The sequence below is a fragment of the Rhinolophus sinicus genome, chromosome 3 (assembly GCF_057876585.1).
Source record: "Rhinolophus sinicus isolate RSI-liver-muscle chromosome 3, RSI-T2T, whole genome shotgun sequence".
Classification (NCBI taxonomy): domain Eukaryota; kingdom Metazoa; phylum Chordata; class Mammalia; order Chiroptera; family Rhinolophidae; genus Rhinolophus; species Rhinolophus sinicus.
The window spans coordinates 34,963,724-34,980,047 of NC_142503.1; the positions used below are offsets into that span (position 1 = coordinate 34,963,724).

At 40.8% G+C, this 16,324-nt stretch overlaps 1 protein-coding gene across 6 annotated transcripts in view; it reads right to left on the reverse strand.

Annotated features, from left to right (window-relative positions):
- IL6ST (interleukin 6 cytokine family signal transducer) overlaps positions 1–2,234 on the reverse strand; it is a 47,128-nt gene extending 44,894 nt beyond the window's left edge. For 2 of the 6 annotated variants that reach the window (XM_074328938.2, XM_019743225.3), the window contains exon 1: positions 1,990–2,193. The gene's annotated coding sequence lies outside the window, so the exon portion shown is untranslated. Of the gene's footprint in view, positions 1–1,989 lie in introns of all 6 variants that reach the window. The other 4 variants (XM_074328939.2, XM_074328935.2, XM_019743234.3 and 1 more) reach the window with 4 other exon arrangements.
- Between the last annotated feature and the right edge of the window lie 14,090 nt (positions 2,235–16,324).

Sequence of the window (16,324 nt, forward strand, 5' to 3'; positions counted from 1 at the left end):
TTGAAAATCCTGATGACATCTCTTGCACGTTTGTGAGTTCCTATAGCCAGTAGTAACTGCTTAGTATTTGCTGCGTAAATTAATAAAGGTCAGTAGAAACTTCAATTTTGATCATACTGCCTTTGCAATTAAAGAAATGGAGAAGGCAGTGAAAACATTCCATGCTTCTCTAGCCCAGATGCAAATGTATTAGGGCCAGGGAATACTGCCTCCCATTAAAATGGAAGCTCTGAAATAGCTTCTGGGGGAAAAAAAATCCTCACTGCAGAGGAGTTATGGGGAGTCAATGAGCTCCCAAACCAAACTGCAGCAGTACGTCCTCTATGAGAAATGTGTCTGTATGACAAAATGACAGAGTACAGGATTTGGAATTACGCAGATCTAGGTTTCACAGGGACACTGAGCCTCCTTTTCACAAGGACGCTGAGTTTCCTTTTTTTTTCTTTTTAAATAAGATAAGTATCTTAACTCGTACTTTCCAGGTATATAATAACTGACATTCACCTTAGCATGTAACTGAACAGCAATGCCCTTGGGAAAAAGTTTAAACAAACTGAAAACACTGCAATATGTAAGTAAAAAATGAGAACACTGAGCATTTTTCATTGCATAAGAAAATGTATTAAATTAGCTGGCAGCATTATTTATAATATTCTAAATTACTTATGAAAAAATTAAACATGTACAGTATTGTCAACACAGACTTGATGAAGGGAAAATTCCACTACAAACTTGACCCTACTTTTCTGATACTTTCTCCATCCTGTAATTTTCTTCCACTTGTGATTAAAAACAAGTGTTCAAAATTATCCCAAAAGAGAAAAACAGTTGGAAAGCACAGTTTAACTTAGTATCAAGTTGGTTCTATAAATGTAGTATTTCCCTTACAGTTCCAAAACACTTCCAAGTAGGAATTAACCTGAATTTAAGAAATCAAGATAATGGTAAACAGTTCAGATGATCCGAGTCAATAATTTCAAATTAAGAGTTGTCCCAACTCGAAGCTGGCAGTCACAGTCTAAAGGGTTTGTTTACTGCACTGACTAAATCAAACACTCCAATTTTTAGAAGATTCATCCTGACATTCTAATAATTACTTTACAGCAGTATAATTGCTGAAATGCCCAATACTACATACACTGAAATGGGTTTCCTTCCGAAGAAAAAAAGAACAAAAGTGGCATATCTTATTTTTAACCTGTGTTTTCTGTTGTTGTTGTTTAGATTTATAAATAAAATGCTGTTCATCTACCGCAAAACAGAACCTTGCTGCTTGGAACAACCTTTAAGCTTGGGGTGGGGGTGTGTGAAATTTTAAAGACAGACATTTGGTGACTTTAGGATACAGTGGTATATGGGATTGATTAGGACCCATACAAATAAGAAAGGAAAAAGAAAAAGAAAAAGAGAGAGAGAGAGAGAGAGAGAGAGAGATTAGTTAAGAATATAAGTATGGTGAACTTTCAGCAGTGTAGAAACGTTACAATTTAAGGATTAAAAGATAGCTTTGGGGAAGAGAAATAAACCTCCGGGTAGAAAACTGAAGAATCCAGTGCGTGGTTAATGTAATTTAAAGGGAGATGAAAAGAGAATTGGGAAGAAAAAAATGGGGATTTGATAACCAAAAAGCGGTATAATCCAGAGGGGAGTTGGGAGGAGAGAGCTTACGGAGAGAGGGAGGCAGGGGGGAGTGTGTGAGTGTGTGTGTGTGTGTGTGTGTGTGTGTGTGTTGTTTGTACTTTTTTGTGCGTTGAGAAATCTAGGTGACAACGTTGTAGGAATCAAATTCGGAGGTGTGGGACGAGGGAGAAGGAATGTGGGGATTTCCAGGCTGGGGCTAACAAGTTTGGGGCGTGCGCGCTATCGGGACGCCTCTCTCTCCCAGGGAAGGGTGGCTCCCACGAGTGCCAAGTCGCCTGGCCAACAGCCTCGAGTGAGCCCTCACCCTCCCGCAACACGGCCCTTCTCTTCGCTACGGCTCCTCCTCACCTCAGGCCGCGGCGCCTCGATCCTCCGCGTCTCCAGAGCGCACGTCCTTCTCCTTCTCCGCGCTAGGCCCTATCCGGGCTGTCCGCCCGGCGACCGCGGCTCCCGCTCAGTTGCGCCCGGGGGTTCCCCGCGCGACTCCGCGGGCCTCTGGGCCTCTTGCCCCAGCTCCCACTCGCTCCCTACTCCTTCCCGCAGACACCGCACGCTGCCCTCCTCCCGCAGCGGGGCAATGCGCCCTCTCGACTCCACCCCGAGACGCCCCCACCGCGCCCCGCCCCCGAACTTGGGGTCTGTAAGCTGATTGGCCCCCGAGAGACCCGGCGCGCCCGGGCATTGGCCCAGCGGCCTCCCGACAGCGAGGGGGCGGGACGCCAGGCGTGAGCGATTCCCGTAACGCGGCTCCCAGCGTCCCGGATTTCGGTGGCTGCATCCGCGTCGCCTCTCCCAGACTAGATCGAAGGGTTCCCCCACCTCCCCTCTGCGGGCGGAAGGAGCGGAATGTTCCATTTTTCCGTGGAATAATAGGGTCGTCAACGGAAGCCCGGGTGCTACTTGTGCCTGCCACTCTCCTTTCTCGCCGAGGCTCTTTCGGCCTCCTTTCGCATCCTTCCAGGAGGGAATCAGAGCCGCGAGAAACCACCGGGCTCCCTTGGGGACAGGAGAGGCGTGGGAAATCCTCAGGGAAAGTGAAGGGCTTGGTGACCGCGACTCCACACACAAGATTACCGCAGATTGGCCGCGGCGGCTTCGGTCCAAGTCTTATGTAAATGAACCTTAAGTTAGTAAATGAGTTTGGGTGTGATTGATCAGTGAACCCCAGATCTGGTGACGCGCCAAGAAACTAGTTTTTCTTTGCGGTTTGTACCTCCCAGTCAGTGATAAAAATACCGAGTGAAAACCAATTCCATTACACGCGTCCCCCAAGCCTGGTAAATGGCCCGTCAGACTCACGTTGATATGTTTTTTTCCAAAGCAAAATGAGAAGTTTGAAAAATAAAGCCGTGTGTGTGTGTGTGTGTGTGTGTGTGTGTGTGTGTGTGTGTGTGTGAGAGAGAGAGAGAGAGAGAGAGAGAGAGAGAGAGAGAGAGAGAGCGCCATAGGAGGGCAATATGGTTTGTTTAACGGAATTGAACAAATTATACCCATATAGTGACACAATTATATGGTTCTTCATTATATTGAGGATTCAGACGGAGTACAACAAATTATGACCTCTCAGTTGTGAGCATATAATTTTTAAACGACAGAAAAGTGGGTCTGCTATGTGTCTACTGCTAAAGGAGACCCAGGCAAGCATGCGGATGGTGCTGCAGGAGAGACAAAGCACCCCTGTGTTTAGCTGTTGCTACTGTTATCCTATATTTAACCTAGGGAGTGTGACTGGATTGTATTCTAGTTTTGCCATTTATAGGGGTGTTTGTTTTAAAACAAACTTCTATTAAAAACTTTTTTAAGCTAAAAAATTTATTTAGAGCTAGCAAACATTGATTTAGGGACAATGTATACTGGTTAAGTGTACCTTCTGGTTCCAAATTACCTGGGTTTAAATTCCAGTACTGCTACGTGCCATGACTATGACCTTGAGATCTTCTCAGTTTTTTCATCTACAAAATGAGAGTAACAGTACCGACCTAATAGGATTGTTGCAAGGGTTAAATTAGTTAAAATACGTGAAATGCTTGGCACATAGTAGATGCTCAATAAATGTCAGCTGTTTACAGTATTGAATGTCTACTATATCAATGCTTCTGAAACCTTTTTGCATCACAGCGCATATTGAAAATGGTGATATTCTCTGGCACAGGGAGTAGACAGAGGGATTCAATAACTTACAGCCTGCCTTGCACAATAGTCAGAAAAACAAAGGACTGAGTTAGTTCTTTTGTGGATATCCCTGTATTGGCTCAGCCCAACCCTAACCTCCAAGAAACTCACATTTTGTGGGAATGGATAAAATCTTAGGCTAAAAGAATGAATCGATATTGGAGAAAGATTTTCAGAGCAAGAGTACTTCTCCCTTCAGCTGGAATTTAAAAACTTTGCAGACACCTCTGTAGGTATTGGCCCTAAAGGACTACTTTCAGGGTAAGGATTTGCCATTAGAAAGCCCTGTCAAAATACAAAGATTAGTGGGGAGAAGTGTCATATAAATAAGTAACTTTCCATTTATACCTTACGACCATTTGGGATTTTAGATAGTCAAAAGCAGAGAGTGGGGAACAGATGCAGAGAGAGGGCTACAAGAGGACACTGAGGTCATTTGAGAGTAGGTGAACAAAGCTAGGAAAAGATGCTACAGAACAAAGGTGATAAATGTCGAAGATAAACTTTGCCTTGCTATTTGCTTAAACTGGGCCCTGACCAGGATATCATTTACTTCCTTGCCTGTGCCCAGTTGTGCTTCGGAAACTGTGTCCTCTTTGGAACTATCCCCATGTCCTGCCTACATCAACCTAATGATTTCAGTATCCATGACAATGATTCAGTTAGCACGCTGACCTCACAATTTCTCATCCTTCTCTCTTCCAATGATCTTCAACTTCACTCTATCAGAAACCCACAGATGTAGCCACACCTTGAATCCAGTCATCAAATGCCACCCGCAAAATTTTGACTTGTGAGTTACCCTTTCCACCCACAGCCACCTATCCTTCTATCTCTTACTCCCATTGAGCCTGCAATTTCTCCTCAATGACCTCTAGTCTTTGTTCTCATAGTTTACCAGTTATTTCTTACCTCCTCTTCCCAAGCTGTGAAAATTCTTACCAGCCATTTTAACTGCACTCTCATTAGTATCTTCAATTCCCTTCACCTTCAGCCATGTTTACCTTGTCAATGTTACTTCCTATCTCCCTTTTCCTTGAACAACCAGCCCCGCCCCAACATTTGTTCTTAGTACAGACCATTGTTTCATTACACCTTGGAAAAACAAAGACTATCATTTGTGAGCATCCTTACTTTTTCTCCATTTTAGCAGGAAACTATATATCCTTTCCTACTGCCTAAGAGGAAGGACCCTTATTCTTTTAAAATTTTTCCTTCTTCTGTGTTCTTGGTCCTACTCCTACCAAATTTAGTCCCCTAGTTTTATGTTTTTCATTATTAGCATAAAATACCTTAGAAACACTTTAAAAACTATCAACTCAATGGTGAGTTGGGGATAGCTTTTCTGTATGTGTTAAAAAAATCTTTCTAACCTAATGGCATCTAATTCAGCAAACAATTAAAAGTGTATAATTCAATATGTGTCTCACAATGAAGCAGTTTCATAATTCACTTAGTAAAATAAGTTTGAGATGAAATATGATCTTAAGTTGCAACTAAATTTCCAAGCTAGAAAACAGGAAAAATTAATTTCATAGCAACAAAACTAAGCAACATTTTGATTCCACTTCACAAATTTTACTAAAGAATAATATATATTCAGAAAAATGAGCAGACCATAAGAGTACAACTTGAAAAATATTCATAAACTGAACACAGCCATGCAACTTGCACCTACGCGTAGATCAAGAAACAGAACCGTGTAGATCATGATCAATGTCCCTGAAGGCGCCTCCTGCTCCCTTCTCATTATTGGAAGGCCACTGGTGACCACTATTATGACCTCTAACACCATAGTTTCACAGCTATCATTTTAAAATTGAGAAGTTAGCAGAAACTTCTTAATGTTATTAGTATTTGCTTATTTTATTTCATTTTAAAGACTAACTACGGTTGAGCAAGAGTTTGAAAGGAAGTAAGCAGCTCTGTATAAAGGTTAAACACAGATGCAAACTGAAGTGGATGGAGTCTAGCTTTCTCCTTCTTCCAGATCTCTGGGAAATCCTGTCAAATGGCTGTGGACTGGTGAGCTTGCATTACCCTCTTTGACAGGGAACCTGGCTTCAGAGAAGGAAGGCCAGTGCAGAAGTGAGAGCAGGAGATAGGTGCATCCTGTTCCCAGATACATATATAGGAGGAGGAAGTCAGGTATTAGGGCTGCAGCTTTGAAATGGCCCAGATTAGCTCCAGAATATCATCATCCCAAGGAGTCTGAACATAATTAGCTTTTGTTACTTCTTACACAACTAGTGAAGAAGCAAGAGCTTTCCTTTGTTGACCCTCATTTGAAAGAACACTCTTCAGTTATGAAGTAGATTCCTTGGCTCCTACTAAAACCAGAAGGTGAGAAAGTACCAACATGAATTTTTTAAAAAAAATATTCATCTTGTGGGCTTGTATGGCCCCTTGCCTAGGATTTGGATAAAGATACGGTATTTATTAATTGTATTAAATAATGGCTTAGACAAATGTGTGTCTGTCTCCTCAAAGGAAGACGGCAGTGCCTACTAAAAAGGCAATCCTAGGGCTAAGAATGCAGGACTGATAATTCTCAAGAATATATGTTTACTATAAGAATTTTTCACCTTTCCTTCTTCTTTGTAACACTTCTGGGTTTTTGCCTACCTGAGTTCCCAGTTTGCAAACTCCAAATCTTAGAATAAATCTTTTATCATTTATTTCTAGCCGAAGCCTCCAGACTCCTTTTGAGTTCATTCAACAAGTCAAATATGGAAACTTTGGTTTGAAGGAACATAAGAAGTTAGAGAATTGGGCAAACACTCAAGTTAAATAGGATTTTTTATTGCTTAGGGTTAAGGCATGACGATAAACACTTTTTGGGTAACTAACTGAAAGACTGACATGTCCCCTCTTTTTCTTGGGAACCGTATATATAGTCGAACATTAGCAAAGGATCCTGGAAAGGGAGGTGAGAAGTCTTTTACTATCCTACATTTGGCTGAAATAATCTGACATGTAGAACATACACATTATGCTTTTCTTTGGAAAACCTCATTCCATGGGCAGGGCATATGATCTGTGAAGGGGGTGGGCAGATGACTAAATTGGAGTCGAAACTTCTCTGAGCCCTGGCTCTGCAACTTCCTGACTCTGAAACCTTTGGCAAGTTACATAATCGCTCTGACTTTCACTTTCCCAAAGGGTAAAATGGGATGAGAAAGGCTGTCCCAGGCTACTGCACGAGGATGGTATGAGGGCCAAATGAGAGAACAGATGAGCAAGGGCTTTCTAAACCATAAAGCGCTGGCAAATGTAAGTTGCTAATATCAACCATAGAACTTTCTAGCTGAGTGTGTGACTATCCCTGATAGGGTGGTGGGTTAGGGAGGTAGTGTAAGGAGTGTTGTGCTAAGAAGAACATTGGCAGTTTTTACATTCAGATGCTAAACCACAGCTGCTGGGCAGGCAGAAAGCCAAGGCAAAGCCTGCTCTCTCTAATTGCACTTGAGACTCCAGTTTACTCTCTTTACTATTCATTCACTGCCCTGTCCATGAAGAGGGAAGCATAAAGCACTTCACTTCACACAGCCACAGGGAGGAAGGAAGCTGGCATTGAGTGACAGAGAGATTGGGTCATTAACAATGACTACTATTTATTGAGTGCTTACTATGTGCCACACAGCATGCTAAGTGTTTTACGTACAAGATCTTATTTATTATATTTCTCACATCAGAAAATGAAGTAGGTATGATTTTTACCCCCATTTTACAGATGAGGAAACTGATAGTTAGAGAAGTCAAATAACTTGCTCTGCTCCACCCCAGATTGTCTCCTCCTCTATAAGTAGACAGCAGTCTCCACCAAGAGTCAAATCCCAGTGGTCTGATTCTAAAACCCACATCCTCAGACACTAAGCTATACTGTCTTCTTAGAAGCCAGAGTAACCACTAGCTTATGTACACTCTTAGCTTCCTGCCACCAAATGCAACTCCACTGGTGGTATTGTTTCCGGAGAACAAATGCAGAGAAGTGGGTTGGGAGCTAATGATGGTCTGGCAAGTCCATTTCCTATCACCACATAGACACCCTCTCCCCAACCCCCACGCCCTGCCACCTCAGTACAGTAATGTCCTGTTCTCTGCAGGTTGCCAAGCGTTTATCTAGTAACCGGTATCTTTTTGCTCCAGGAGATTATGGCTAATAGATGTCATAAAGTTATCTAAGTCTCGTTAGAGGCCACAGTAGGATTAGAGTTGTAATTAAGTCAGGGTTTGGTGTGATGGTCCTACACAAGGAACAACTGTGACGTGGGGTTAGAATGCATTTGTTAACCCAATACTTTATCTCCATAGACCAGTGGAACCACCATTTACAGCAAATATTTCCTGAGCATTCTTGGAATGCCACACTCCATACCAGGTACCAAGTACTTACACATGATAAAACATGTGAGAAAGCCGAAGTCAGCATGGAATGAAAACAGACCAGGGGCTCAGAAAATATGGGAAACTGAATTCTGAAGAGGAGGAGACAATTTGGGGTGGAGCAGTCAGGGTGACCTTTATGAAGGAGGGAGTGAATTGGACTTTGAAGGAGGGGTAGGTTATGACTATGTGAAAAGTAGGGATATTGAAGGGAGAAATGTGTGAGAGGATGGCATTGTGGGAGAAGACATAGTGCAAAGGTAGGTTCAAGACAAGTGGAATGAGCATTGATGTGTAAGGATGCTTTCACCTAGTTCAAACAGAAATGACTTCCACAAACTAATTTTCATGTAGTCCAAAGGTTGGATGGGCTGCTTGATCCAGCAGCCAAATAGTGCCAAGTTTTTCTCACGTCTCTGCTCTAACAGTTCACGGTCACCTTCCACAGTCAGGTAATATGTTTCCTTGTTCACATCCAACAAGAGAGAGTTTGATTTATCTTGCCCAGAAATCCCAAACTAGCCTCTTTTTATGTCTCATTGGCTCAAACTGGCTTTATACCTGCCTGTTCCTAAACCCATCACTGATGAAGGAAATGGAATATTATGATTGGCTTACACGAGTGGATCTCAAACTGTAGCCTGCATTAGAGTAACCTGGAGGACATGTAAAAACACATATTGCTGCCCTCTCCTACCTCAGAGTTTCTATTCAGTAGGTGTACGGTCAGAATTTATATTTCTAACAAGTTGCCACATGATGCTAGTACTTCTGGTGGGGGACCACTACCTTGGAATAATCACTTGGAGCAGAATGGAGGTTGGGGCAACAACCATAATGTCTCCTATGGATAAGGCCACCAGATGTCCTGGTTTGTCTGGCATTGTTCCTGTTTATTCCTGTTAAGCCAGTGTAATTACATCTCCTTCACTCTCAAAGTACCCTGGTCAATTTCAATATAAATCACATGGTCTCCTTACTATAGGGTGCTTGAGCTCAAGTCAAAGACCCTTCTCTAACTGAGCACAGGATAGTGAACTAGGATGCATCGGTAATATTTGTGTTCCAGTTGGGAGATCTCTTCTTTGTCCTGTGTCCAAGGATCCGAGAGAGAGAGAGAGAGAGAGAGAGAGAGGAGAAAATCATCAGTAACAACCGTATTTTACACTGTTGGATCCTGACTGATGTGTGTTAGGAGAATTGCTCTTAATTTACATGGAAACTATTCTTTTACTCATACAATTTTGATATTTGTTTTTGTTTAACATTCTTAACAGAATAATTTATTTTATGAAATACTGAGGCATCAATTGCAACTAACTCATTTTATGTCTTATGTTTATTGACTTACAATTTTTAGAAAATGTGAAACATGTTTTGTATTAAGCTGAAATATCATATTTTAAAAACGGACCATAATGCAGCTTGCAGTAAAACAGGATTCAGAATTAATAGTGTTGGTTGCCAAGTATTTCTGGTTCACCTAGAACTAAAAGTTTTTATTGAAAATTTACTACATCTGGCAGTCATAGCAGGAGGCCATGTAATTTCTGGAAGAAAAGTAGTGAAAGAATATTTTTGTTTTTCTTTCTTAATCTAGTTTCTTTTTCTTGGCTTTTTCTACCTAAAGGTTACCAAAAACTAGGTTTGAAATGATCTTATATATTAGACACCTTTAGTCTTATTCATGGGATCAGATTTAACCTTTTTGAATTTCTTTAAAAAAAACAAAAACTGATAACAAGCAGTGTTTGGGATGCAGTTTAAGAGTTTACTTAAACCACTTCCTCCCAACCCCACACAAAAATCATAAACTTTAGCAAAATCCCGATGAAAATCGTAGACATCTCATTGCTCTTTGCAAAACCAAAAATTATGAAATTTTACTTAATCCAAAATTGTTTAAATTTTGTTGGTTTAAGCCTTTTACTAGACTTTTCTTCTCATGCCAAAATAACCACATATGGTTTCAGTACTTTGGGAGAAGGATAATTTGGGTTGAATCTCGTAGAATAACAACATTTAAAACGTTTAAATATGGTAGAATTGGAGAGCAGTCTTCTGTTCTCAACTTCCATTCATTGTAAGAATCTTCCTCCCAACATCATGGAGAGATGGTTCTTTAAACTGAGTTACTACTTTCAGAGATAGGAAGGCCATAGCTTCAGAGCGTGGGCAATAGTTTTCATTGTTGAGCAGCTTTCGCTAGAAAGTTTTCTTACTATGAGTTATAGCATGTCTTTCAATATGTTTACTTTAGAGGACTATACACTATGCTATGGACTGAATTGTGACCTCCCCAAATTCATATGTTCAAGCCCTAACTACCAATGTGACTGTGTTTGGAGATAAGGAGTTCAGGAGGTAATAAAGATTAAATGAAGTTATAAGGATGGGGTCCTAATCTGACAGATTAATGGCCTTGTAAGAAGAAGAAGAGGAAGAAATCTTTCTCTCCCCACTGCATGCATGGAAGAAAGGCCACATGGGGACAGATGAGAAGACACCAATCTGCAAGCCAGGAAGAGAGCTCTCACCAGAAACTGAATAGGCAGGCACCTCGATCTTGGACTTCTAGCTCCCAGAATTGTGAGAAACAAATTTCTGTTATTTAAGCTGTCCAGTCTATGATATTTTGTTATAGCAGCCTGAGCGAAGACAAACTATATGTACTGCCTTTTCTTTACCGGAAATCCCAGCTATCATGACCATCCTAATACTTACATTTTTAAAAATGACAATTCACAATGCGTTCCATTTTTCTTTATCTGATACAATTTCCAGATTGCTCTCTAGACTCACTGCCCATTTTGAGATCCCTCTAGCTTGTGTCTGTCTCATCAAAATAATGCTGTTTTATAACTGAACAAAATACTGTAAGTGTGTTCAGACCAATGCAAAAATACATTAAGACATTACTTCTATGAGCTAGATTCCGTATCTTCTTGTGGGCCATACGTAATATAATGCTGGTTTGGGTTTTTTCAGAAAACATATTATATGTCGGTTAAACTTGGGTTCACCTAAAATCTGCATATTTTTTAGATGAGCTTCATCCTGGGCCCTGTAATCAACTAGGCTTTTGGATTACCAAGAATGAGACCACCTGAAGAAACGTAGATGTTTAAAGAAAAAAAAAAAAAACACCTGACACTGCCACACAGATGTGAACTCTAAGCGCTAGGTGGTTTACATAATATGTAACTCAATTACATACTCTGTAGGGAGGTACTAAATGTTATAGAAACAGGAAAAGTAGAGCAGGGTAGGGGTTTTGAGAGTACATTCTTCTGGTCACAGCATAGCAAAATGCACTGGATCTCATTAACATGATTGTCACTTTTTTTGCTTCTGTTACCTCAAACCCAGCTATGAATAAATCGATTGATTTAGAAATTTATTACATATTTCACATATTTAATATCTCTAATGCAGGATTATAATAGACTATGGTAATTAATTTAGCTTAGGAAATGGTCACTGAGTTACTCATTTAGAATAACAGCTTGTGATTCTATTTATTTAGTGGTATATCTAATTTTGAAAGCCTTCATTTAATCAATTGATTAATCATCTATCATTTAGTCAACAAATATTTATGGACTGCTTGCTATGAAGAAGGCTGAATTATGTGTGCATGTAAGAAAGTTACAGTTACAGAATTTTGAACTCTAGAATGCCTGGTATTTATAAAAGTAGAACTAGGTGCTTAGATATTTTATGAAGCTACAAATGGCAGCATTTTCTAATTCGAAGACTACAGCTGTGGTATGAGCACTTTCTGCCCCTTTGTGATTATGTAAGAAAATGTTATTTGTTCTCACAATACCTCTCTAGATAGATTAGTGTATTTTCCTCATTGTATATGTAAGGAACTTGAGATTCCAGGAAGATAGGTGTCTTGCCCTTAGTCACTTAGGGAGTATTAATATTGGAATGGAATCCTTAGGTTTTGAGGTCATTGTCTACCAACATCTGATCTTGAGCTGAGTAGTAGAAGTGGCCACACAGCTTTGGCGCCAGGTCTGTGGGAAGCCACACGGTAATGCTCACCCAAACCTCTACTGTTTCTATGGTCCACAGCCTTGGTGGCAAAAGGACTTGGTACGAAAGTTCTTAGGGTGCTATAGGTCTTCTGTCTCAGCCAGTGCCCCTCTGGTTCAGGTATCAGCAAATACACAAGAGGGTGTAGAGGTGAATGTGGGAGCAGGAGCAAAGGTCAAAAGAAGGAACTAACCAGGTTTATTCCAGCTCCTTTATCTCATTGCTGATCCCAGCTTGCCATTTATCCTTGTCCTATAAAATTACAGAAAAAAGGAAAATGATGCTAACCATAAAAGAATTTTAGACATGTGACCCTGACCATTTAGCATTTGGGAATGTCATGTGAGGCCTTAACTTTTTGACATTGTTATCTGGTGATCTCCAACCTGGTTACAAAACGGGCAGAAGGAGTATTAGTCCATGGAGATGTATTGAAAATTCCTGGGGGAAAGAATTTTCCTGGAGATCCAAGAGGATCTCATGCTAGCAAATTTTCTCAACCCTGGCTACACGTTAAAATTACCTGGGAAATTAAAAAAAAAAAAATACCCAGGCCTGGGGCCCACATCCCGGCACTCTGAGTCCTTTGGTCTGAGATACAGTCCTGACTGATATATTTTTAAAGCTCCATGTGCTTTTAATGTGCTCTAGGATCACTGCCCTGGTGATCCCTATTACTGACAGGAGAGTGTCCTATCCCCAATGTAGCCCAAGTGTGTATGTATGGAGAAAAAAGCTTGATCACTGATGAGCCCAGTGATTCTCAAGGTATGGTTCACGCACCGTCAGCATGAGTAGCACATGAAAACTTATTAGAAATGCAAATTCTCAGGCCTAACACCGGATCTACTAAATCAGAAAGTCTCAGGGTGTGTGTCCAGGAATCAATGTTTTAAACAGCCATTTAGGTGATTCTGATGCATAGTAAGATCTGAGATCCACTGTCCCAACTTAACCTATGACTATTCTGAACTTGTAAATTTGAATATAATTGAGATAGATAACTGTCCTTCTATAAAGAGAATATTCTAGTTATAAATAAGAGCATAGATGGGGTTCTGTTAAGATAAAGAAATTAGAGTGTGGTGATAGAAATGTCAGATGTGAACTAGAGCAGAGGTTGTATTTTTTAATTTGTGTTTTTTTATTTTGAGATACAGGCTCCTTCCCAGGAAGGAGGCAGCCATCTTCTTTCCTTGAACTAAAGCTCTGTTTGCATTGACTATGAGTTTATACTTTAACCTACACTAGGCAGGCTCTTCCCCATAATCAAACAGGATTTTCAAAGACAGCGAAGATCAGCACACAAAGCCCTGCACCAGACAAAGGGTTGGAACACACTCAAAGACACCTTGAGCCAAGACATCGCTGTGACAATCTGCTGGATTCTTGATTAAAACAATAACACCGATGGTGTCATGGCAGACTACTGGGGTCATCAGAGCTGAGGCTGAAGAGTGAAGTTTTCTGATTCATTTTGTTTCTCAGTGACCCCTTGTCACAGAGAGAACCTTTAGATATGAATGTTGGGAGGTGGGATAACGTGTTTTCAGACGTTTTTCATATCATCATATTTCCAGCTTTTAATCATATCGATGAGGATTTGAACAATGTCCTAAAGCAGGAGAAATGTGGAATCATAGGAAAAGTCTCCTAGTTGACAAACTTTCATGCAGAGTCAAACTTCATTCTCGTGGGGGAATTTATTATATTATCAGACACCTCAGATCATGTTGGATTACATTGAAGCAGATTCAAGGGTTACGTTCAGAGTTTACCTGCTTCAAACAGCTCATCAATTCCTGAGGAATACATCCCTCTCACTGGGACTGAAGACATGCCTAAAGTCAGAGTGTGATGGTAATGATTCACTCTGAGATTTCAGATCAAGCCACAGGCACTAAAAATGTAACTCTATTTCCCAATGTGAAACACGACCTGTAATCTTAATCCATTTAACTTCCTCAAATTGCTATCTTCCTCAAAACAGCCTATTTCTTCATTGAGCATAGATGAGTTTTCTCTGTGGTAACTATCACAATCAGACCCAATGACATGGTCAGGCTTTCCTCATCACCTGCGTGTTCTCCTTCAAGGAAAATTCATTCAGCAACCAGAAATGTCTAGTTAAGAGTGTGGATTTACAATCAGATTACTCGTGTTGAAATCTATGAACATGACTCGTTAGGGGTGTACTTTTGAATGGATGTTTTAATCTTCCTAAGGTACAGTTTCCCCACCTGTAAAATGGGGAAATAATAGTACTGATCTCATAGTATTAGCCATGACATGGGGTCTGGTATAGTGGTTGTGCTCAATAAATAGTAGCTTTTATTTGAGAGAGCTATAGCAGAATGGTTAAGAGCAGGATTTTAAGGCCAAACTGTCTGGTTCAAATCACGCTCTGCCATTTATTAACTGGGTGCCCATGGACAAGTTTCCTAATCTCTGTTTATATTTCCTTGATTATAAAATGAGGATAGTAAAAATATTATTTCATAGGCTACTGGAAGGATCAAATAAGTTAATACATGTAAAGTGCTAGAATAGTAATTGGCACATAGAAACCCTGGATTAAATATTAGTTAACACTATGTCATAGAGTTTCTGTAGTGATGAGTCAAGAACCTGATCTCAGGTAGATTCAGACTAATATTACTCTCCTTCATTATCTGATTAACACTGACTAATTCATCAGAGATGGAGTTGAAAATGGAGTTCAGGGAGAACTGGGACAATATGCAACCAGGTTTGTTCTTCACATTTGTTGGACACCAGGAAAGAGTATAAATGAGGCCCACCATATTTTTAAATAGTGTTAAGTATTTTCTATCCTCCTAGCTTGACAAATATACTTCATAATAACATACAAGTTCAGGTTAGAATGTAGACTTCTCAGAGTTCCATGCCAGAAGTTGGAGAAACAGAGAGAGCAAGTGCCTAGCCTCCCACCTCCAGCTTCTTCCTGTATCTAACCTTAGTGTCCAAAATGTACCCTCCAGCCCTGCCTCATGTACATTCCAGTGGTAGCAATGAGCCACCTGGCAATTTCCAGGGTAGTCTCAGGGAGATGTTCTGTAAGTTGGCCTGGGCTCTTTGGGCAGAAAATTTCAGTCTTGGGTACCAGGAACTCATTCTGGAAGGGGCACGTTATGAACCGAATGTTTGTGTCCTCCCAAAATTCATATATTGAAGTCCTAACCCCTTGTATGGCTGTATTTGGAGATAGGGCCTCTCAGACAGCAATCAAGGTTAAATGAGGCCAAAAGGGTGGGGCCTAGATCTGATAGGATTCATGTCCTTATGAGCAGAGACACCAGAGAGCTTGCTTTCTCTCTCAATGTGAACCCACCAAGAAAAGGACATGTGAAAACAGAGAAGAGGTGGCCATCTGCAAGCCAGAAAAAGAGTTCTCACCAGAAACTGTCCATGCTGGCACCTGATCTCAGACGTCTGGCCTCCAGAATCATGAGAAAATAAATTTTTGTTGTTTAAACCCTTCAGTCTGTGGTATTTTGTTATAACACAGGAAATGTGGGGCAGGCTCCTGGTGTGCCTATCCCTTGGCCTCGCAGATTCCCTGATCTGTGCGGAGGAAAGCCAATCAGAGAAAAGCCAAGTCCCTCTAAAGAGTGGGAAGGGACCCCTCTGAACTCCAGGGATGGTACCTCTTCATGGCACTCAGGGAAAAGTGGAGAAACTTTGAATTTCTTTTGTATTTGGTCTAAGCAGAGAGACTCAGCATGGAAATTTAGGCCAAGAACTAAGAGGACCTTGACAGTTATGGTCATGGAGGCTTTAGCTAGAAATTACCTTAAGAGTCATCAAAATTACCTTCATTTTAGTTGGAGATACTGAGGTCTACAGACTTCCCACAGGTAGCGTGGAAACTTGTAGCATGGAAGTTTCCCACAGGTAGCATGGAAACTTGCTGATATCTTGGATCTCTGAAATCTTATGCATATACCCTTTTATTTGTTAGGTTAAGTTTGCCAGCTTTTAGATTAACTATCAGAGGCCTACTGAATTTGCTAGGAGAAGAACTTTGGAGATTGCTTTAGAATTCTTGCCTCCTGAAGGC